This window comes from Pan paniscus, chromosome 10 (genome assembly GCF_029289425.2).
Source record: "Pan paniscus chromosome 10, NHGRI_mPanPan1-v2.0_pri, whole genome shotgun sequence".
In the NCBI taxonomy this organism is placed as follows: Eukaryota; Metazoa; Chordata; class Mammalia; order Primates; family Hominidae; genus Pan; species Pan paniscus.
The window spans coordinates 102,049,201-102,072,640 of record NC_073259.2 but is presented as its reverse complement, the minus strand read 5'-3'; the positions used below and the strand labels follow the sequence as shown (position 1 = coordinate 102,072,640).

The window sequence follows — 23,440 nt, the reverse complement described above, 5'->3', positions numbered from 1 at the left end:
AGTTGGATCATGTTTCTTTGGTTGTCTGTAAAATGGCATGTAATTTGTAAACCAAAAATGGTGCTTAAAGCAACAATCACAGCAAGGTTCTTCATTTGAAATTCCTTTAAATTCTTTCCCCAAAACTATTCCAAGTGGATGGTATTCTTTAAAATATTTTACCTTAATGGCATTCCTTAAAGGACCATTGCACTTGCAATTATATTTTCTGAGCCAAATCCTCTGCCTAATCCTATTGATTATGGGTCACTCCTGCCAAGCCACACACACTCACACCATATTAGGTAGTGTTTTTTCCTACTAGTGCCCCAGGGGTCCCTGTTTGGTCACCATTTTAGTACATGTGTGCCACATACCTGCTCTGAGCAGCAGGACTGTGATTCCAGTGTCTCTATATAAACTTTCTAGAAGGTATTCTTTTAACTTGGGCTTTACAAAGACTTAACTTAGGGATAAGAATTAAACCCACAATATGGGAGGAAATGTATATAATTAAGTAATGGTTAAATAAAATATGTTATATACTATAGACAGCAAGTAACACATGTCTTTATATACAGTGTGATTCTGGCAGTAATTACCAATCCCTTCCTGAATTACAATTGTGAAAGATTCTCTCCAGGAGGGCCTGGAGTGAAGCTTCAGTTTCTTTCTGGCTCTAGAAACTCTTCTTCTTTTAGGGTCTTGGATCTATTTCTCTCTTTTTCAGACACTTCTGCATTCTACAGTCATCCAAGCATGATGTCATGGGAGTCCAGATAGGCATGTATTTGGGTCAAGGCTGCTGGTTTAACTACAGAGAGCTTTCTGTCTGTCTATCAGCCTGTCTTTGTCTCTCTCTATCTGTCTCGACAGTGGCTCAAAGCAGCAGAGACTTAGAGACTCAATCTCATGAGCTGAAGCAGATTTTCCTTTGGCATTTTTATTCCTGCTGCATAACTCAGTGAGCCCCTAAAATTATGGCAACGGACTCTTTTCAAATTAAAACATACCCTACATTAAAGCTTCTCCCACCTCAGTGTACGTAAGAGACACCAGGGTCCTGGTTAAAAATGCAGATTTTCAGATTCTACCTGAGACTACTGAATCAGAATATCCAAGAGTGAAATTCAGAAATCTGCTTTTTCAAACAAACTTTTGAGATGATTCTGAGGTAGTTGGTCAGGCAACCCCTTTGTGGAAAACACTCCTTATCTGATGCCCTCTCAGTGATGTGAAGGTTCAATAGCATTTCCCAATTTTGGTTGGGAAATAAACATATCCTGGTCTAAACGGTATTTGAAAGTCTCTCCTCAATTACTCAAAAGTCTTTCTCTTAGGTGGTTTTCTTGTTCCAACTTTCAGATGAACTTCACTAAATTCTTGCTGTTCAGCTGGGTGTGGTGTTGTATCCGCCTAACCCCACATGACAGTAACAATACTCATGCCTGTAATGCTGGGATTGAAAGAGCAGTGAAATTCATCACGTTTGTTCCAACTGAGCAGTATCTGTAGGATCTGACTGTTTGAAAATATTCCTTTGTATCTTTCTAGAGATAGTTCCAAATAAATGCCCAGAAGATTGTAAATTCCACAAAGGCAGCAATAACAAAACTTCTATACTTCTCTGATTACATTATTAACCTCCATTATCTGCAATATGGTGGTAATTTGAAAGCCCTTTCATTACAACACACTTGGAAAAATTGGAAAAAATATCATAAACATATTCTCAAATGGAAAGGTGATAGTGAAAAAAAGTAGGAGAAATTCTGGAGTGCCCAAAACTAAGAAGCTGAAAACTTAAGCTCGGAAGCTATTTCCCAATTTCATAACCAAGAAACAGGGTTTCAGTGACTCTATGGGGACTGAAAGATCTTAGTCCTGCCAAAAGTGGGAAACGAATTGAGAATGCCATAGAAATCTGGAACTCTTAAAGGTACACACTCAGTGAAAGACAGGGGTAGGAAAAATTTGTCCCATAATGGAAAATGAGAAATAAACGTGTTTGTCTTAGCCAAGGTTCTGAATGAATAAAAATATTCCCTCAAAATTAGTGACCAAAAGCATGTTAGCACATAATTTAAACTTGCACTATTTGCATAAGCCTGGAAATTCCAAAGCAATAGATTAATATAAAGTAAACTCAGGTTTATAATGCTCCCAGGCATTTAGCAGAGGAGAAAATAATCCTTCCTGAATAGATAAACTTTCAATCCAAGCTTCAGAAGTGACCCACGGATAAAGCTCAATTAAATTTGTGCTCACAATCCAAAATTGCAAACATATAAAAGCAAGCCAGTATCAGCAGAAACGAAAAGTAGGAGGTGGCCCACATCCTTTCCTCAAGAACATCAGGCAATGAAATGATAATCATTATAAAATATAGAAATTAATTATATTTAAAATGTTAAAATAAAATAAAATATGGAATTGAAAACACAAGAAACAAGAACACAAGAAAGAAAACACAAGAAAGATAGTGTCATGTTTCTTTACATGACACTATCAAAAAAGACTAGGAAGATTTAAAGAAGACTCAAATAGGATTTCTGGAATAGAAAAACAAAATTGCTAAGATTAAACCCTCAATGGATGAGTTAACAGCAGATTAGACAGAGCTGGAATGAGAATCAGTAATGTAGAAGACAGACCTGAAGGAATTACTGAGATCACAACACAGGGAGGAAAAAGACAGGAAAAGCAAGGATGAGAGCCAGTTCTTCCTTGATAGTTCTATACCTACATCTTTCCCACTCTTAGGTGACATTGAAGGAAGTTAGAGTACCTGCCCTTCAGGACTCAATGGCTTAGCAGAGGGAGACAGACAAGAAAACAAATAATTATTGCCTAATATGACAAGGACTATAATAAGATATATATGAAAGATCAAGTAAGGAGTATGAGTGATAAAATCTGTCTTGTCTCAGCTAAATCCCAGGACCTAGAACAATGACAAGCACATAGTATATGTTCAAATCATGTTGAACAGATAATATTAGGCCAGAGATCTAGGAATCCTTGTCCTTCTAACTCTACTCCATCCCATGAAGTTCATTTTTTTCAATTTTTAATAATTTTTGTGGGTACATAGTAGGTGTACATATTTCCCATAAAGTTCTTAATGAAGCTATACTGGCAAGAGGCAGTGTGCTAATTAAACAAATGATAATTAAATGCTACTTCATTTTTATCAAGGACAGTTGCTGATACTGTAGCTAGAGAGCCTTGGTCAAAGCTGGGCTGGAGCAACCTGATTAGAATGAAAGCTAGGTGTATGCCTCTATTTCTCTAAACCTAATCCTAATTATGGGTTATGAAATAGGAAATAAGGTGCACACTTGGGTACATAAGGAAACAGAATAAAAGAGAGTGAGCAAGATGGGTCTGCTGATGGCATGGGACAATAACAAGAACTAGCATTTTTTAGATGAATACTATGTGCCAGGTGCTAGGCTAAGCACCTATATAGATACTATTATTTAATCTACAACTAAGTTTTGAAGTAGAAACTATTATTATTATTATTATTATTTGAGATGAAGTCTGGCTCTGTCGCCCAGGCTGGAGTGCAGTGGTGCGATCTCAGCTCACTGCAAGCTCCACCTCCGAGGTTCATGCCATTCTCCTGCCTCAGCCTCCCAAGTAGCTGGGACTACAGGCACCCGCAACCATACCCGGCCAATTTTTTGTATTTTTAGTAGAGACGGGGTTTCACCGTGTTAGCCAGGATGGTCTCGATCTCCTGACCTCGTGATCTTTCCGCCTTGGCCTCCCAAAGTGCTGGGATTACAGGTGTGAGCCACCGTGCCTGGCCGAAGTAGAAATTTTTATTTTTATTTTTTTATAATGAAAAACCAGAAGCTTCACTAGACTAAATAACTTGCCCAATGTCACATGACGTGCAAATGGCAGTGGCAAGCTACAAACCCAAGTGATCTTACTCCATCCTCTCCACACCTGGACAGGTGGCCTTTCAACACACAAGTAAACAAGTGTGACCCAATCACTGTCATGAAACATGATCAATCAGATTCCTCTCTGCTCCTCTGGGAGAAGAGGTGAAGAAATGTAGGCAGAGGGGAGAAAGTGTTCCCTTCCACCTGGCAAATAGCAGCTTAAGTTGTGATGTGTCACTACAAAATTGTCTTTTTTTTTTCTTCTAGCTTATTCTTAGATATATCTTCTCTTCATTTCCAGCATCAACACAAAGCACATGGAAGCGACCACCATTATCATTTCATACTAAGCCCAGTGGCCATCTTCTCACTGGTCTCCCCAAGTCCCCTTTCAGTTGTTCTCTGTTCTGTAGCCAGAGCTTCTGTTTATTTTCTTGTCTTTGTGATCTTCTATGCACCATTTTTTTTAATCTATGGGAATAAAGTATGTTTACATCATACCAATACTTAAGGTACTTGTGATGATGTTAGAGCTTTTAAATAGCTAAGTATTTTAGATACCCAAGAAATAGAAAATCATCTAATAAACACACATGCTTTATAACTAACTTAATAGTTTGTATTATATTAGATTTGATGAAATATGGTAGTGAGTGCAATAAATATTTAATGAACAAATAAATGTGTTCACCACCAATTTCACTTTTAGGATGCTGCTGTTCCACTTCGGTCTTTTGCAGCTCCTGGACAGCCTTTATGCAGTCACTTGTGTGCTCTGGTGAGTAAGGCATCGTCCATATCTGTCCTTATGAAAGTTCGCTGCATGTTCAGACCATCCAACAATGGGCAAACATTCTCCAGGAAGCTTTGCTCGTCTCTAATTCTTGGTTGCTTTTTTTTTTTGTCAGCCAAGCCCTGTAGCATCTACACACATCTGCATACATATTCATGGATTTTGTCCCCGAATGCTTCTGACTGATGTATTCTCTCTATTTTTTTTTAACACTGGTAAAATATACATAACATAAAATTTCCCATTGTAACCATTTTAAGTGCATAATTCAGTGGCATTAACTATGTGCCCATTATTTTGCAACCATCATCATCATCCATCTCCAGTACTTGGTTTGTTCTATATTTTAAAATTTCTCACTACAGTCCCTAAGAGTAGCTTCTTCCAGACAGAAGACCACATTTCATCAACAGCCTTAATTGAGGCTTAGAATCAAGGTCATATTTGGATTTTTGGAGGTTACTACAAATTTGTGACCATGAGAGAAGAAAGTTTTGCAACAAATCAGAATTCTTGAGAGAAAGAAAATAATAGGAATCAATAGCTGATACCTTAGAAGGTTTTGGAAGTGAAATCCCATATTTTTCAGTGAATGTGTTGACCTCACAAATGGTAAGGAAAAGGACAAGGCAACAACAACAAAACAACATAGATAGAAGAGAAATGTGGCCGGGCGCGGTGGCTCACGCCTGTAATCCCAGCACTTTGGGAGGCCGAGGCGGGTGGATCACGAGCTCAAGAGTTCAAGACCAGCCTGGCCAAGACGGTGAAACCCCATCTCTATTAAAAATACAAAAATTAGCCAGGCTTGGTGGTGGGTGCCTGTAATCCCAGCTACTCGGGAGGCTGAGGCAGAGAATTGCTTGAACCTGGGAGGCAGAGGTTGCAGTGAGCAGAGATTGTGCCACTGCACTCCAGCCTGGGTGACAGAGTGAGACCCCATCTAAAAAAAAAAAAAAAAAAAGAGAGAGAAATGTAAAAGCATTATATAAGAGTTCTATGATGACAGGTGATGTGGCAGCACTGTCACATTTTGTACACTCAGTGTATGACAAGGTATATCGGACCTGAAAAGAAGTTCATGATGTGTGTCAAGGGCAAGAACTACAAAAAGATTTTCAATGACAAGACAATTATGGTCGAACTATTGCATTTCTTGCTCCAGGCCCTGTTCCAACAGGATAGCTATTGATGCCCTGATGCTCAGTGTGGCATCACATGTGATCATGCTGACTGTCCTCCTAGAGGATGATGCCATCTGTCACACCTTAAAGGCAACTGTCTGGCTTTGGAACTCAGGTGATAGTCACATGTATATTTATTTTAAAACACGTGTGGTTTTTGCAGTAGTTTCACCATTTAGTGCATAAAATGTAGTTGAAATTTATGAAAGTTGCAAGATAGTTCCCATTTGGAATGAATGAATAATCACACTTCTGAAAATCATGGTTTCTTTCACAATCACCTTTTTTTTTCCCAGATGAACTCACTCTATCAAACCTCTAGGAACAGGAGTCCCAGCTGTCACTGATATTCTAGAATCGCAGTTAGTGTGGTCTCTAGAGGTTTTAGCTTGGGAGTAGCAGACAACAGTTTGTGTTATAAATATGGAGGCTGTACAAGTCACTGTTCAAACTGGAGCACTTTTGAGAGTGACAGAGGACTCTATTGATAATTATGTGGGGACAATAGTTGTAAGCTGGGACTGTCCTGGGTAAACCATCATGTCTAAGCATACAGGAAACACATTTAGTGATATGTTCAAATAGAGTGATCCCTATTTAATCACATGTCCAGTCAATACTGTAGGGCTGCCAATTAGACATCAAGGTAAGAAATCCACATACAAGATTGTCATTGGTATCACTCCCAAGTCCTCCCACTAAGGAGTAACCCTCTGTTAGCATGCTGAGCTGCTGGACATGCTGCAGCCAAGGAGGTTGGACCTGGCCATCCAGCTTCTGCAGGGGTTACCTCTGAGAGTGCTCAAAACAAATAACTGCTGTTAAACCAGCCTCACAAGAAGGTGATTCTGGTTCGTGTCTCAATAGTATTATAAATTGCTACATGTCATGGACTCTTAGGTGGCTCCCCCATATGCCAATCCAAGAAACATAAATCTCCAAAGCTAACGATCAACTGGGTCTGCCAAACACAGCTTGAGAATTTCAGATGTTTAAAACCAGTGATTCAAACTTGAAATGTAACCAGTAAGAGCAGAAAATCATGTCATACTGCCAGTATGTATTTAGTATCTGCTTGTGGTGGTACACAGGATGATACTAGGAAGTCAGACTGCCTGGGTTCAAGTCCTGGCTCTGTCATTTACTAGCTGTGTTTCCTTGGGTAAACTACTTTGTTCCCTCAGTTTCCCTCGTGTGTACAATTGGGTTATAGTTTGCTATAGTTTGTTTGAGGCTTCCAAAGCTCATGTTGAAATTTGACCTTCAGTGTTGGAGGTGGGGGTTAATGGGAGATGTTTGGGTCATGGGGGTAGATCCCTCATGAATAGATTAATGCCCTGCCTGGGAGGGGAATGAGTGAGTTCTCATTCTATTAGCTCCCATGAGAACTGGTTGTTAAAAGGAGCCTGGCACATCTCCACTCTCTTGCTTCCTTTCTTCCCTTGTGATCCTCTGTACTTGCTGGCTCCCCTTTGTCTTCTGCTATGAGTGGGAGCAGCCTGAGGCCCTAACCAGAAGCAGATTCTGGTGCCAAGCTTCTTGTACAGCCTGCAGAATCATGAGCCAAATAAACCTCTTTTCTTCATAAATTGCCCAGCATCAGGTATGCCTTTATAACAATGTAAACAGACTAAGATGAAGACCATCTGAGATAACGTACCTAAAGTGCTTAGTGCAGTATCAGGCCCATAGTGGATACTTGATGAATATCAGTGCTCATGTTGAAGATGCTGAGCTCGGCATGAAGTTACGGACATGAGGGAAGCATAGGTCCTGTACTCACTGAATCCAGGCTACTTCAACCAGGCCGGCTACCCTGTGGGGGCTTTGTGCCTTATATCCTTCCCATATGGGGGTCCACCTTTGCTCCCAAATTCAATGGCAGCAAATACCAAGCTTTGTATACCTAATTAGCTACACATGTTCCTCAGTCTTTCCCACATAGGGGAGAAAAAAGCTTTTACTTCCACCCTCCTAGGTTCTCCAACTGAGGCCCTTCAAATTAAACTAACAAAAGACAGATGAATAAGAGAAAAACAAACAGAAATTTATTAACACATGCAGCATGACATATACTTGGGAGAAACTCAGTGATTAGTGTATTAGTCCTTTTTCACACTGCTATAAAGAACTACCTGAGACTGGGTAATTTATGAAGAAAAGAGGTTTAATTGACTGCAGGCTTAACAGGAAGCATGGCTAGCAGGCATCAGGAAACTTACAATCATGGCAGAAGGTGAAGGGGAAGCAAGGTACATCTTCCCATGGTGGAGGATGAGGGGGAGAAAGAGTGAAGGGGGAAGTGCCACACACTTTTGAAGAACCAGATCTCATGAGAACTCACTCACTATCACAAGAACAGCAAGGGGGAAGTAGTATGCCCCCATGATTCAATAACCTCCTAGCAGGCCTCTCCCCCAACACCAGGGGATTACAATTCTGCATGAGATTTGGGTGGAGACACAGAGCCAAACCATATCATTCTGCTCCTGGCCCCTCCCAAGTCTCATGCCCTTCTCACACTTCAAAACCAATCATGCCTTTCTAACAGTTCCCCAAAGTCTTAATTCATTCCAGCATTAACTCAAAAGTCCAAGTCCAAAGTCTCATCTGAGACAAGGCCAGTTCCTTCTGCCTATGAGCCTGTAAAATAAAAAACAAGTTAGTTACTTCCAAGACACAATGGGGGTAAAGGCATTGGGTAAATGCTCCCATTGCAAAAGGGAGAAATTCACCTAAACAAAGGGGCTACAGGCCCCATGCAAGTTCAAAACCCAGCTGGGCAGTCATCAAATCTTCAAGTTCCAAAAAAAAACTTCTTTGACTCCATGTCTCATATCCAGGGCACGATGACACAAGAGGTGAGCTCCCAAGGCCTTGGGCAGCTCTGCCCCTGTGGCTCTGCAGGGAACAGCCCCTGTGGCTGCTTTCACAGGCTGGCATTGAGTGCCTGTGGCTTTTCCAGTTGCACAGTGGGAGCTGTCAGTGGATCTACCATTCTGGGGTCTGGAGGATAATGGCCCTCTTCTCACAGACCCACTATGCAGTTTCCCAGTAGGGACTCTGTGTGGAGGCTCTGACCCCACATTTCCCCTCTGCACTGCCCTAGTAGAGGTTCTCTATGAGGGCTCCACCCCTGCAGTAGATGTCTGCCTGGACATCCAGGCATTTCCATACATCCTCTGAAATCTAGGCAGAGGTCCCCAAACCTCAAATCTTGCCTTCTGTGCACCCACAGGCCCAACACCACATGGAAGCCACCAAGAGTTGGGGCTTGCACCCTCTGAAGCAATGGCCCAAACTGTACCTTGGCCCCTTGTAGCCATGGCTAGAGCTGAAGTAGCTGAAATGCAGGGCGCCATGTCCCGAGCCTGAATAGAGCAGCAGGGCCCTGAGCCTGGCCCACAAAATCATTTTTTCCTCCTAGGCCTCTGGGCCTGTGATGGCAGGGGCTGCCATGAAGATCTCTGAAATGCCCTGGAGACATTTTCCCCCTTGTCTTGGGTATTAACATTTAGTTCCTCACTACTTATGCAAATGTCTGCACCCAGCTTGAATTTCTCCCCAGAAAGTGGGTTCTTCTTTTCTACTGCATGGTTGGGCTGCAAATTTTCCAAACTTTTATACTCTGCTTCCCTTTTAAATATAAATTCCAATTTCAGACCATCTCTTTCTTCACACATGTAAGTATACACTTTTAGAAACAGCCACGTTACATCTTCAATGCTTTTCTGCTTAGAAATTTCTTCTGCCAGATACCCTAAATCATCTTTCTCAAGTTCAATGTTCCACAGTTCTCTAGGGAAGAGGCAAAATGCTGCCAGTCTTTTTGCTAAAGCATAGCAAGAGTGACCTTTACTCCAGTTCCCAATAAATTTCTCATCTCCATCTGAGACCACCTCAGCCAGGACTTCATTTTACATACCACCATCAGCATTTTGGTCAAAACCATTCAACAGGTATCTAGGAAGTTCCAAACTTTCCCACATTTTCCTGTCTTTTTTTGAGCCCTCCAAACTGTTCCAACCTCTGCTCATTACCCAGTTCCAAAGTCACTTCCACATTTTCGGTTATCTTTATAGCAGTGCCCCACTCTCCTAACACCAGTTTTCTGTATTAGTCTGTTTTCACATTGCTATAAAGAACTACTGGAGACTGGGTCATTTATGAAAAAAAGATGTTTAATTGACTCACAGTTCCACAGACTTAACATGAAGCATGACTGAGAGGCCTCAGGAAACTTACAATTATGGCAGAAGGTGACAGGGAAACAAGGCACATCTTTCTATGGCAGAGGAGGAGACAGAGAGAATGAAGGGGGATGTGCTACACACTTTCAAACAACCAGATCTCACGAGAACTCACTCACTATCATGAGAAGTGAGTGTCTGACCCCATGATTCAATCACCTCCCACCAGGCCCCTACCCCGACATGTGGGGATCACAATTTGACATGAGATTTGGGTGGGGACACAGAGCCAAACCACATCAATGAGTAACTCAAAGGCATGGTTAACTGGGGCTTATATAGCATCTTAACAAAGAGCAATAAATTTGTAGAGAAGTGACAAGGGAAAAGGAGTTTAGGCCTTTAGGTGTGGCCAACCATGGGAAGATCAATATATTGGAAAACTCATGGAGACGGATAAGGATTGTTTTAGCAAGGTTTGCTATGTAGATTCCTCTGGTGCCATCTCTGTGCTGCTGAGTCTAGAGTGTCTTTGGTGGTTAAAAATTCTGCTGTTTCTTGCAGAGAAGAGGAGACCAGAGAGTTATTTGCTGCTTCTCACTTTCCTTTAGCTCAAAATTATCTTTATATCAGCATGGCATATTTCAGGTGGAATACTTTGAACCCCTTCATCCACTTCTTCCTTTTTTGTTATTAATAGAGTTTTCTTTTTTAAGTTTTAGATTTACATAAAAATTGAGCAGATAAGTACAGAGTTGCCCTAAACAGTTCCCCCACCCACACACAGTCTCCTCTATTATTAACATCTTATATTAGTATGGTATATTTGTTACAATTAATAAACTAATATCGATACGTTATTGTTATTAACTAAAGTCCATAGTTTACTCAGATTTTTAAAGTTTTAGGCCAGACATGGTGGCTCACACCTGTAATCCCAACATTTTGGGAGGCTGAGGTGGGAAGATTGCTTGAGACCAGGAGTTCGAAACCAGCCAGGGCAACATTGGGAGACCCTATATCTACAAATTATTTAAAAAATTAGCCAGGCATGGTGGCATGTGCCTGTACTACCAGGTACTTGGGAGGCTGAGGTGGGAGGATCACCTGACTCTGGGAGGCTGAGGCTACCGTGAGCTGTGCTCACACCACTGCACTCCAGCCTTAGCAACAGAGTGAGACCCTGTCTCAAAACTAAATAAATAAATAAATAAAATTTTTACGTGATGTCCTTCTACTGCCCTAGGATCCCATCCAGGGTACCACATTATATTTAGTTATCAATTTTCCTTGGGCACTTCTTGGCTGTGACAGTTTCTCAGACTTTTGTTTTTAAGGATCTGGACAATCGAATATTGGTCAGATATATCATGAGATGTCTCCTTGAGATTTGTCTGATTTTTTTTCATGATTAGACTTGAGTTATGGATTTTGGGGAAGATCAGAGGTGAAGTGCAGTTTTCTTCACATCATAGCAAAGGTGCAAACTATTAACATGATTTATGACTGCCAATGTTGGTCATGATCACCTGGCTGAGGTCATATTTATCAGCTGTCTCCACTGTAAAATGACTCTTTTGTTCCTCCTTCCCATACTGTACTCTTTGGAAGGAAGTCACTATGTACAGCTCATACTTAAGGAGTGGGCTTCCCCCTACCCCAACCACCCTTTTAAGGGCCACAAGATAAATTACTTTCTACTATATTTATATACATTTATTAAAAGTTGGAAATTGGGGCTGTATGCGGTGGCTCACGCCTGTAATCCCAGCACTTTGGGAGGCCGAGGCAGGTGGATCACGAGGTCAGGGGATCGAGACCATCCTGGCTAACACGGTGAAACCCCGTCTCTACTAAAAATACCAAAAAAAAAATTAGCCGGGCGTGGTGGCAGGTGCCTGTAGTCCCAGCTACTCGGGAGGCTGAGGCAGGAGAATGGCATGAACCTGGGAGGCAGAGCTTGCAGTGAGCGGAGATTGCGCCACTGCACTCCAACCTGGGTGACAGAGCGAGAGTCTGTCTCAAAAAAAAAAAAAAAAAAAGAGTTGGAAATTGGCCAGGCACAGTGGCTTACGCCTCCCAGCACTTTGCGAGACCAAGGCAGGCAGATTGCCTAAGCTCAGGAGTTCGAGACCAGCCTGGGAAACACGGTGAAACCCAATCTCTACTAAAATACAAAAAAATTAGCCAGGCCTGGTGGCATGCGCTTGTAGTCTCAGCTACTAGGGAGGCTAAGGCAGGAGAATCGCTTGAACCCAGGAGGCAGAGGTTGCAGTGAGCCGAGATCGCACCACTGCACTTCAGACTGAGCGACAGAGCGAGACTCCATCTCCAAAAAGAAAAAGAAAAAAAAAAATAAAGAAAAAATTTAGCCGAACATGGTGGCGGGCGCCTGTAATCCCAGCTACTCAAGAGGCTGAGGCAGGGAGAATCACTTGAACCCGGGAGGCAGATGTTGCAGAGAGTCAAGGTCGTGCCATTGCACTCCAGCCTGGGTGACAGAACAAGAAAGACTCTGTTTCAAAAAAAAAAAAAAAAAACCGGAAATGTGGAAATGTGACTAATGAGCAGTGGCTGGCATGGCAGGAAGTCATCTCAGTGGAAGGCTGAGCTCACAGCCTGAGGACAAATGGCCCAATGGAGATAGGCAAGTTTTATTCTTTCTTTCCTTTCTTTCTTTCTTTCTTTCTTTCTTTCTTTTTCTTTCTTTCTTTCTCTCTCTCACTCTTCCTTCCTTCCTCCCTCCCTCCCTCCCTCCTTCTCTCCCTCTCTCTTTCTCTCTTTTTATCTTTCTTCTTTCTCTTTCTCCTTTCTTTCATCTTTCTTCTTTCTCTCTCTTTCTTCTTTCTTTCTTTTTCTTTCTCTCTTCTTTCTCTTCTTTCTTTCTTTCTCTCTCTCTCCTTCCTTCCTTCCTTCCTCTCTCTCTCTTTCTTTCCTTCTTTCTTTCTTTCTTGGAGTCTCACTCTGTTGCCTAGACTGGAGTGCAGTGGTGCCATCTCAGCTCACTGCAACCTCCACCTCCCAGGTTCAAGTGATTCTCCTGTCTCAGCCTCCCAAGTAGCTGGAACTACAGGTGCCTGCCACCATGCCTGGCTAATTTTTGTATTTTCTAGTAGAGACGGAATTTCTTCATGTTGGCCAGGCTGGTCTTGAACTCCTGACCTCAGGTGATCCACCCGCCTCGGCCTCCCAAAGTGCTGGGTTTACAGGTGTTAGCCACTGTGCCCGGCCTCTTCTCTTCTTTCTCTATTCTTTTCTTTTCTTTTTCTTTCTTTCTCTCTTTCTTTCTTTTCTTTCTTCTTTCTCTCTCTTTCTCTCTCTCTTTCCTTCTTTCTCTCTTTCTTTCCCTCTCTCTCTCTTTCTTTCCTTCTTTCTCTCTCTTTCTTTTTCCTTCCTTCCTTCATTCCTTCCTTCCTTCCTTCCTCCCTCCCTCCCTCCCTCCCCCTCCCCTCCCCTCTCCTCTTCTCTTCTTCTTCTTTCTGACAGAGTCTCACTGTGTTGCCTAGGCAGGAGTACAGTGGAGTGACTATAGCTCACTGCAGCCTCAAACTCCTGATCTCAAGTGATCCTCTCACCTCGGCCTCCCAAAATGCTGGAATTACAGGCATTAGCCACTGCACCTGGCCAAGATAGGCTGATTTTCTTCCAAAGCAGTCAAAAAAGTCAAATGAGTTAAAATAACAGGAAGAGAAAAAGGTAGAGATGTGGGTGATGTCAGTGATGGAGAACATCTGACAGATGGCCTTTTAATGAATACTCTTATGATTTAAAATGTCTTCTTAAACTAAGGCTTGTGGTAATTCTTTGAGTTCCAATGTAATTGTCATGCATTCACTAAGGAGATTCTTTTAAAAAGCTGTCAATTTGGTTGAGGAAGATTAGAAAAGCAGAAGCAAGAACATTTTTAGACATTTTTAAAGAACTCATTTAGCTGCTTCCTCATTAATCAGTCTGTTTTCTGAGAGCAAACTGCTGTATAATTACCAGGGGGAAATTGCTCTTAAAGAGAAGCTGCAAAATGTCTATAGGAAAACGTGATTTTATCACTGGTATCCAGAAAGACTTAACCTGCTTAACACAGATGAAAAATTTTTATTAATAAAGTGATTTTCCATCATCTGGTCATTTAGGGAGTTTCCTATTTTAGAGCTGCTTATTTATAGGGAATATTGATGGAGAAAGATCAGGCTAATAGGCATTACATCTGAAGTCCTGAGACTCCTTCTGATTATATAAACCCTTCTCCCATTGTGAGCACGGCACTCAATGTCCCAGGTAGTCCTCATAGTATGTTTCGAGATAAAATCTCCCATATGATAAATGCCAAGTTTTATTTAACAAGCCAGCAAGTCAGCATCTGGAAGCAAGTCTACAGGCAGATCTTTAACTTCCAGGAATTCTGTTGGGGATTTAATGTTTCTATAGCAACACTTGTTGTAGCATAAACTAAATTTGAAGAATGTTGAGGGTTTGCCTCTGTGACATATTTCTTTTATCTATGAACATAAATTACAGAGGGTCTCAAGATTACATATATACATCTAATCTATATTGTTATAAATATACATAATTGTTTTTGCTAACATTTTTTCTTTTCTGAAAACTCATGTAGCAGCAGAAATGCAAGTCTTTCAAATGCTTTTGGGAAGACTGTGTAAAGAAATGGCTGTCCCTTGTTCAAAGACATCAAACATTTCTATGCAAGATGTCTTATTTCGCCAGTAGTAATATGCTCCCATCATAGGAAAATTGGCTGTCTACATTTAAAAGAAAAATGAAGACATCATTAAAACTATCAGGAAGTCTGGAAACAATATAGCAATTTTTAACCTAATGGTGCTAAGAGAGTGACATGAATGTTCTTGATCATCCAGTCTTTGATGGTGGATGCAGGTCTTTTTAGTCCATTTTAATGGTCAAGATTGGTTAGCTTCAAAAGAAAAAGATTTGAGATTTGCAAAAAAAAATTGTTCACCAATGACATGTTTTTGAGACCCCTTTTTATTGTAACCTTGACTATTAAGTTGCCTGTGGCTTCATTTTTATAGAAAATGAGTTTCAGCAGGTGGAACTGAAAATTACTGTTAGGAAAGAATGATTTCCAATGAGGTCAGAATTAGTACACATTTATGTTTTTACTGTTTATATATGTACTTCCTCCACTTCTTATGACCCAAAGTCATAATCTTCTCATTGTAAGGTCACAATTGTGACACAGTAACTAGTAAAAGGTTTAAATCTTTTTTACAGCAGCAAAACATTGAACCTTTGCCTTGTGGATTCTCATTTATTAAGGCAAAGAGAAAAGGAGTATAAGATATAAAGTTTCATGTGCAGACCTTCCCTCCTTATGAATTCTGTGTTGAAATGAATCACTGTAAAGTGAGTATTTAAAATTTTTTTCTCCAATATATTAGAGGAGGTTTAACCATCATTATTAATTAAGTGACAAGCTATTCATTAGGCAAGGTGACATGTCCAAAGGTCAGGATGACTGTGTTCAAAAGCTTATTCAAAACTAAAACTAAAAGATTAAATTTGGCAAGGATTCCCAACTGGGGATCTAAAGGTCAGAGAAAGCATACCATACAAGTTTAAATACTTTGAATGTGGTTTCTTTTTAAGTTCTATACTTTAAAGTCAATCTAAGACGTTTAGTATAGTCCCTAATGTTTCAGTTTACAAAAGGAACACAGTTTACATGTGGCTTCATCAAAGAAGTAAGAGGGTGGTTTCATCTTTAGAACATTCTAGCATAATTCTATCCAATGTCTGAGAACATATTATTGTGTGATTTTGGAGAAATCAGCAGGTGCCAAGAAATGTCACTCAAATCATGTCTAAATATCTGAAATTCTATTCTTAGAAAGTGTATTTGGAGAGACTGAGTGGTATAGAGAAGACAGCATTAACTTTGGAAACAGAACTTAATTCCCAATCCACGTTCCACCAATTACCAGCAGTAGCCCTTCGGGCATCTTTGACCTCATCTACAATCGCAGATGTGAAGTCTCTATCCTGGGCTCATCTGGTAGCCACTTCCATTCCCCCTCTCCCTGATTGCCATTCACCATAGAGACTGGAAACCCTAAGTCTTTGCTCTCTCATCTCCCATGCAACTGGGAGGAGCCAGGTGGCCTAGTCTAGCCATTCAGATGTAAACAGAAACCTGTTGGAGGCTTCTGGAGGAACTTTTGCTTCCTTGTCAAGGGGCCAGACTCAGAAAGAGAGCACACCAGCAACATCTGTTTTCTCTTTTCCCTGTGAAAGCTAGAGCTTCATTAGCCCTCATGCTTCTACAAAGAAACAGGCATAAGGTTGAGAAGGCAATGTGTTAAGTATAGCAAAAGGAAAAATAGAGTTTAGGAGTCTTCGATGGCATGGTTGAGCTGGAAACACCAACTTCTGGACTTTTGTAACAGAAGAGAATGAACTGTCTTTATGATTTACACTACCATCAGTGAGATTTTCTGATACTTGCAGCTGAAAGCATTCCTAACTGCCCAACCCACAAGCATATTATAATATTAAATGAGATAAGATGATAACACCCTAGCACAAGACTAGGCTCACAGGAGATAGAGAATAAATTTTAGTCATTTTCTCTACCCAGTGCTTTACATATCTTTTTTAATACAAAAGCACATTAATAGAATAACTCATTAAATGGTTCACACTGTTATTTATGTTGGTAGTTGCTTTTCTTTTCAGCAGGGAATATAAAGAGCCTTGTAGGCTATGTAGGGTTTGTGTTGGAAAAGTCCTTGATCAAAGGTGCACCTTTGAAATAACCTACCATAAATGATGAGGGTTAAAACTGGGGCAGCAACAGCAGAAGATAAACTTTATACAGAAGGTAAAGTCATCAGGATTTGGTGTTTGGTAGGATATGGGTGTGAGGGCCAAGGCAGAGTTGAAAGATGATTTCTATTTCTAACTTGAGTGACTAGGTGGATAATGATACAAATAATTGAGAAAATATATAGTTATTGCTGATTTGGGGAAATGTTGACAAGTTTAAGCATATTGAGCCAGTTATATATACGAGGCAAGGTAGATATCAGAGCCTGCAGCTTCTGGAAAATTTGGAAACCATCAGCTTAAAAGTGGTAGCTTAAATCATAGCAGTAGGTGAGATCAACCAAAAAGAGAATATAGAACCATAACTTTATGTGTCTGAAGATACATAGTGTGGGGCAATGACAAAATATATATTATAAATTTCTATAAATAGAAAGTAATGAAAATGAGTCCATTTACACCATAAAACATGAAAGAATGATAAAGAAAAACTTATAGTTGCAATTATCTGTGCTATTTAAGAAGACGAACATTTACAAAATGGTAGTACTTTTCTTAAAAAATTAAAATTTGAACAAGGAAATAAGCTAAAAATGAAAGTTATAAAGAAAAAAGCTGAAATTAATGATCAGAAAATAAAATAATAGTAAAAGGTGAACTAAATTCAAAAGCTACTTCTTGATCAATGAAATAAATATGTAAATCACAGGAGTGATTATGAAAAAAGTATAAAAATTTGCACATTTGGAATGAACAAAAAGACATAATCACAGATACAAAATAAAAAAGGTGGATGTGAGGGTGAACTTTCTGGGACATCCGTCACTCACTGATTGCCAGGGCTGCTGATCAGGCTGGCTAGGCAGGTGTCCCATTCCTCCCTCACCACTCCATGTGCTTCCTTCCCAAAGCTGCATGCTCAGTTGAAGATGATGACCATTCCTGACCGAGAAGGACTTAGGTTAAGGGTATATGAGTAGCTGTGTTTCCCTGCTCAAACCTCCAAACAAGCTCTCAAAATAAAAAATATTATAATAAAATGTACGTGCAACTCTTTGACAATAAATTTGAAAACCTATAATACACAAAGGATTCTCTTATAAATTTTAAGTTCTCAAAAGTGGCCTAAGTAGTAGAAAATTTTAAGAGATCATTTGTCACAAAAAGTTTGGGATAGATAGTTAATACACTATTGTGTTAGAGGCCTCAGGATCAGGTAATTTCAAACCTGAGTTTTAGCTAGCTTTAAGAATAGAGAATTCTGGTAAATCGTAATTCATAAATGTAAACATTAAAAATTTCCCAATTCATATGAAACTAGCATAATTTAATAACCAAACTGAAACTGAATCGGAAAAGAACATTATCGGTTGCTTCCAAGATGGCCGAATAGGAACAGCTCCTATCTACAGCTCCCAGCGAGATCGAAACAGAAGAAGGGTGATTTCTGCATTTCCAACTGAGGTACCTAGTTCTTCTCACTGGGACAGGTTGGACAGTGGGTGCAGCCCATGGAGGGTGAGCTGAAGCAGGGCAGGACGTCGCCTCACCTGGGAAGCCCAAGGGGTCGGGGGATTTCCCTTTCCTAGCCAAGGGAAGCTGTGAATGACTGTACCTAGAGGAGCAGTACGCTCCTGCCCAAATGCTTTTCCCATGGTCTTTGCAACCAGCAGACCAGGAGATCCCCTCCCATGCCTGGCTCGGTGGGTCCCACGGCCACAGAGCCTTGGTTGCTGCTAGCACAGCAGTCTGAGATCGACCTGGGACACAGGAGTTTGGCGGGGGGGAGGGGCATCCGCTATTGCTGATGCTTGAGTAGGTGGTTCTATGCTCACAGTGTAAACAAAGTGGCAAGGAAGCTCAAACTGGGCGGAGCCCACCACAGCTCAGCAAGTCCTACTGCCTCTCTAGATTCCACCTCTGGGGGCAGGGCATAGCAGAACAAAAGGCAGCAGACAGCTTCTCCAGACTTAAACGTCCCTGCCTGACAGCTCTGAAGAGAGCAGTAGTTCTCCCAGCATGGCGTTTGAGCTCCAATAATGGACAGACTGCCTCCTCAAGTGGGTCCCTGACCCCTGTGTAGCCTGACTGGGAGACACCTCCAGTAGGGGCCAACAGACACCTCATACAGGTGGGTGCCACTCTGGGATGAAGCTTCCAGAGGGAGGATCAGGCAGCAATATTTGTCGTTCTGCAGCCTTCGCTGGTGATACCCAGGAAAACAGGGTCTGGAGTGGACCTTCAGCAAACTCGAACAGACCTGCAGCTGAGGGGCCTGTCTGTTAGAAGGGAAACTAACAAACAGAAAGGAATAGCATCAACATTAACAAAAAGGACATCCACACCAAAACCCCATCTGTAGGCCACCAACATCAAAGACCAAAGGTAGATAAAACCACAAAGATGGGGAGAAACCAGAGCAGAAAGGCTGAAAATTCCAAAAACTGGAAAGCCTCTTCTCCTCCAAAGGAACACAACTCTTCACCAGCAAGGGAACAAAACTGGATGGAGAGTGAGTTTGACAAGTTGACACAAGTAGGCTTCAGAAGGTCAGTAATAACAAACTTCTCTGAGCTAAAAGAGCATGTTCTAACCCATCGCAAGGAAGCTAAAAACCTTGAAAAAAGGTTAGATGAATAGCTAACTAGAATAAACAGTGTAGAGAAGAGCTTAAATGACCAGATGGAGCTGAAAACCACAGTACAAGAACTTCGTGAAGCATACATAAGCTTCAATAGCCAAATCAATCAAGCGGAAAAAAGGATATCAGTGATTGAAGATCAAATTAATGAAATAAAGCGAGAAGACAAGATTAGAGAAAAACGAGTGAAAAGAAACGAACAAAGCCTCCAAGAAATGTGGGACTATGTGAAAAGACCAAATCTACATTTGATTGGTGTACCTGAAACTGACAGGGAGAACAGAACCAAGTTAGAAAACACTCTTCAGGATATTATCCAGGAGAACTTCCCCAACCTAGCAAGGCAGGCCAACATTCAAATTCAGGAAATACAGAGAACACCACAAAGATACTCCTTGAGAAGAGCAACTCCAAGACACATAATTATCAGATTCACCAAGGTTGAAATGAAGGAAAAAATGTTAAGGGCAGCCAGAAAGAAAGGTCGGGTTACCCACAAAGGGAAGCCCATCAGACTAACAGTGGATCTCTCTGCAGAAACCCTACAAGCCAGAAGAGAGTGGGGGCCAATATTAAACATTCTTAAGGAAAAGAATTTTTAACCCATAATTTCATATCCAGCCAAACTAAGCTTCATAAGTGAAGGAGAAATAAAATCCTTTACAGACAAGCAAATGCTGAGAGATTTTGTCACCACCAGGCCTGCTTTACAAGAGCTCCTGAAGGAAGCACTAAACATGGAAAGGAACGACCAGTATCAGCCACTGCAAAAACAGGCCAAAATTATAATGACCATCAATGCTATGAAGAAACTGCGTCAATTAACAGGCAAAATAACCAGCTAGCATCATAATGACAGGATCAAATTCACACATAACAATATTAACCTTAAATATAAATGGGCTAAATGCCCCAATTAAAATACACAGACTGGAATATCAGATAAAGAGTCAAGACCCATTGGTGTGCTGTATTCAGAAGACCCATCTCACATGCAAAGACACACATAGTCTCAAAATAAAGGGATGGAGGAAGATTTACCAAGCAAATGGAAAGCAAAAAATAGCAGGAGTTGTAATCCTGGTCTCTGATAAAACAAACTTTAAACCAACAAAGATCAAAAGAGACAAAGAAGGCCATTACATAATGGTAAAGGGATCAATTCAACAAAAAGAGCTAACTATCCTAAATATATATGCACCCAATACAGGAGCACCCAGATTCATACAGCAAGTCCTTAGAGACCTACAAAGAGACTTAGACTCCCACACAATAATAATAGTGGGAGACTTTAACACCCCACTGTCAATATTAGATCAATGAGACAGAAAATTAACAAGGATATCCAGGATTTGAACTCAGCTCTGCCCCAAGTGGACCTAAGAGACATCTATAGGACTCTTCTCCCCAAATCAACAGAATATGCATTCTTCTCATCACCACATCAAACTTATTCTAAAATCGACCACATAGTTGGAAGTAAAACACTCCTCAGCAAATGTAAAAGAATAGAAATCACAACAAACTGTCTCTCAGACCACAGTGCAATCAAAGTAGAACTCAGGATTAAAAATGTCACTCAAAACCGCACAACTACATGGAAACAGAACAACCTGCTCCTAAATGACTACTGCATAAATAACAAGATGAAGGCAAAATAAAGATGTTCTTTGAAACCAATGAGAACAAAGACACAATGTACTAGAATCTCTGGGACACATTTAAAGTAGTGTATAGAGGGAAATTTATAGCACTAAGTGTCCACAAGAGAAAACAGGAGAGACCTAAAATCGACACCCTAACATCACAATTAAAAGAACTAGAGAAGCAAGAACAAACAAATTCAAAAGCTAGCAGAAGACAGGAAATAACTAAGATCAGAGCAGAAGTGAAGGAGATAGAGACACACACAAAAAAAAAAACTTCAAAAAAATCAGTGAATCCAGGAGCTGGTTTTTTGAAAAGATCAACAAAATTGATAGACCACTAGCAAGACTAATAAAGAAGAAAAGTGAAAAGAATCAAACAGATGCAATAAAAAATGATAAAGGGGATATCACCACCGATCCCACAGAAATACAAACTACCATCAAAGAATACTATAAACACCTCTATGCAAATAAACTAGAAAATCTAGAAGAAATGGATAAATTCCTGGACACATACACCCTCCCAAGACTAAACCAGGAAGAAGTTGAATCTCTGAATAGACCAATAACAGGTTCTGAAATTGAGGCAATAATTAATAGCCTACCAACCAAAACAAGTCCAGGACCAGAGGGATTCACAGCCTAATTCCACCAGAGGTACAAAGAGGAGATTGTACCATTTCTTCTGAAACTATTCTGATCAATACAAAAAGAGGTAATCATCCCCAACTCATTTTATGAGTCCAGCATTATCCTGATACCAAAGCCTGGCAGAGACACAACAAAAAAAGAGAAATTTAGGTCAATATCCCTGATGAACATTGGTGCGAAAATCCTCAATGAAATACTGGCAAACCAAATCCAGCAGCACATCAAAAAGCTTATCCACCATGATCAAGTGGGCTTCATCCCTGGGACGCAAGGCTGGCTCAACATATGCAAATCAATAAACATAATCCATCACGTAAACAGAACCAATGACAAAAAGCACAAGATTATCTCAACAGATGCAGGAAAGGCCTTCGACAAAATTCAACAGCTCTTCATGCTAAAAACTCTCAATAAACCAGGTATTAATGGAATGTATCTCAACATAATAAGAGCTATTTAAGACAAACCCACAGCCAATATCATACTGAATGGGCAAAAACTGGAAGCATTCCCTTTGACAACTGGCACAAGACAGGGATGCCCTCTCTCACCACTCCTATTCAACATAGTATTGGAAGTTCTGGCCAGGGCAAGAGAAAGCAATAAAGGTATTTGAATAGGAAGAGAGGAAGTCAAATTGTCTCTGTTTGCAGATGACATGATTGTATATTTAGAAAACCCCATCATCTCATCCTAAAATCTCCTTAAGCTGATGAGCAACTACAGCAAAGTCTCAGGATACAAAATCAATGTGCAAAAATCACAAGCATTCCTATACACCAATAACAGACAAACAGAGAGTCAAATCATGAGTGAACTCCCATTCACAATTGCTACTAAGAGAATAAAATATCTAGGAATCCAACTTACAAGGGATGTGAAGGACCTCTTCAAGGAGAACTACAAACCACTGCTCAAGGAAATATGAGAGGACACAAACGTATGGAAAAACATTCCATGCTCATGGATAGGAAGAATCAATATTGTGAAAATGGCCTTACTGCCCAAAGTAATTTATAGATTTAATGCTATCCCCATCAAGCTACCACTGACTTTCTTCACAGAACTGGAAAAAACTACTTTAAACTTCATATGGAACTAAAAAAGAGCCTGCATAGCCAAGACAATCCTGGGTAAGAAGAACAAAGCTGGAGGCATCATGCTACCTGACTTCAAACTTTACTACAAGGCAACATTAACCAAAACAGCATGGTTCTGGTACCAAAACAGAGAAATGGACCAAAGGAACAGAAATAACACCACACATCTACCACCATCTCATCTTTGACAAACCTGACACACACAAGCAATGGGGAAAAGATTCCTTATTTAACAAATGGTGTTGGGAAAACTGGCTAGCCATAGGCAGAAAACTGAAACTGGACCCCTTCCTTATACCTTATACGAAAATCACCTCAAGATGGATCAAAGACTTAAACATAAGACCTAGGACCATAAAAATCCTAGAAGAAAATCTGGGCAATACCATTCAGGACATAGGCATGAGCAAAGACTTTATGTCTAAAACACCAAAAGCAATGGCAACAAAAGCCAAAATTGACAAATGGGATCTAATTAAACTAAAGAGCTTCTGCATAGCAAAGAAACTATCATCAGAGTGAAGAGGCAACCTACAGAATGGGAGAAAATTTT

General features: G+C 40.6%; 1 protein-coding gene across 1 annotated transcript in view; it reads right to left on the bottom strand.

Moving 5' to 3' along the window:
• The window catches only part of CRADD (CASP2 and RIPK1 domain containing adaptor with death domain), a 373,889-nt gene that overhangs the window by 22,047 nt on the left and 328,402 nt on the right, over positions 1 to 23,440 (bottom strand). The gene's annotated exons all lie outside the window — the stretch shown is intronic.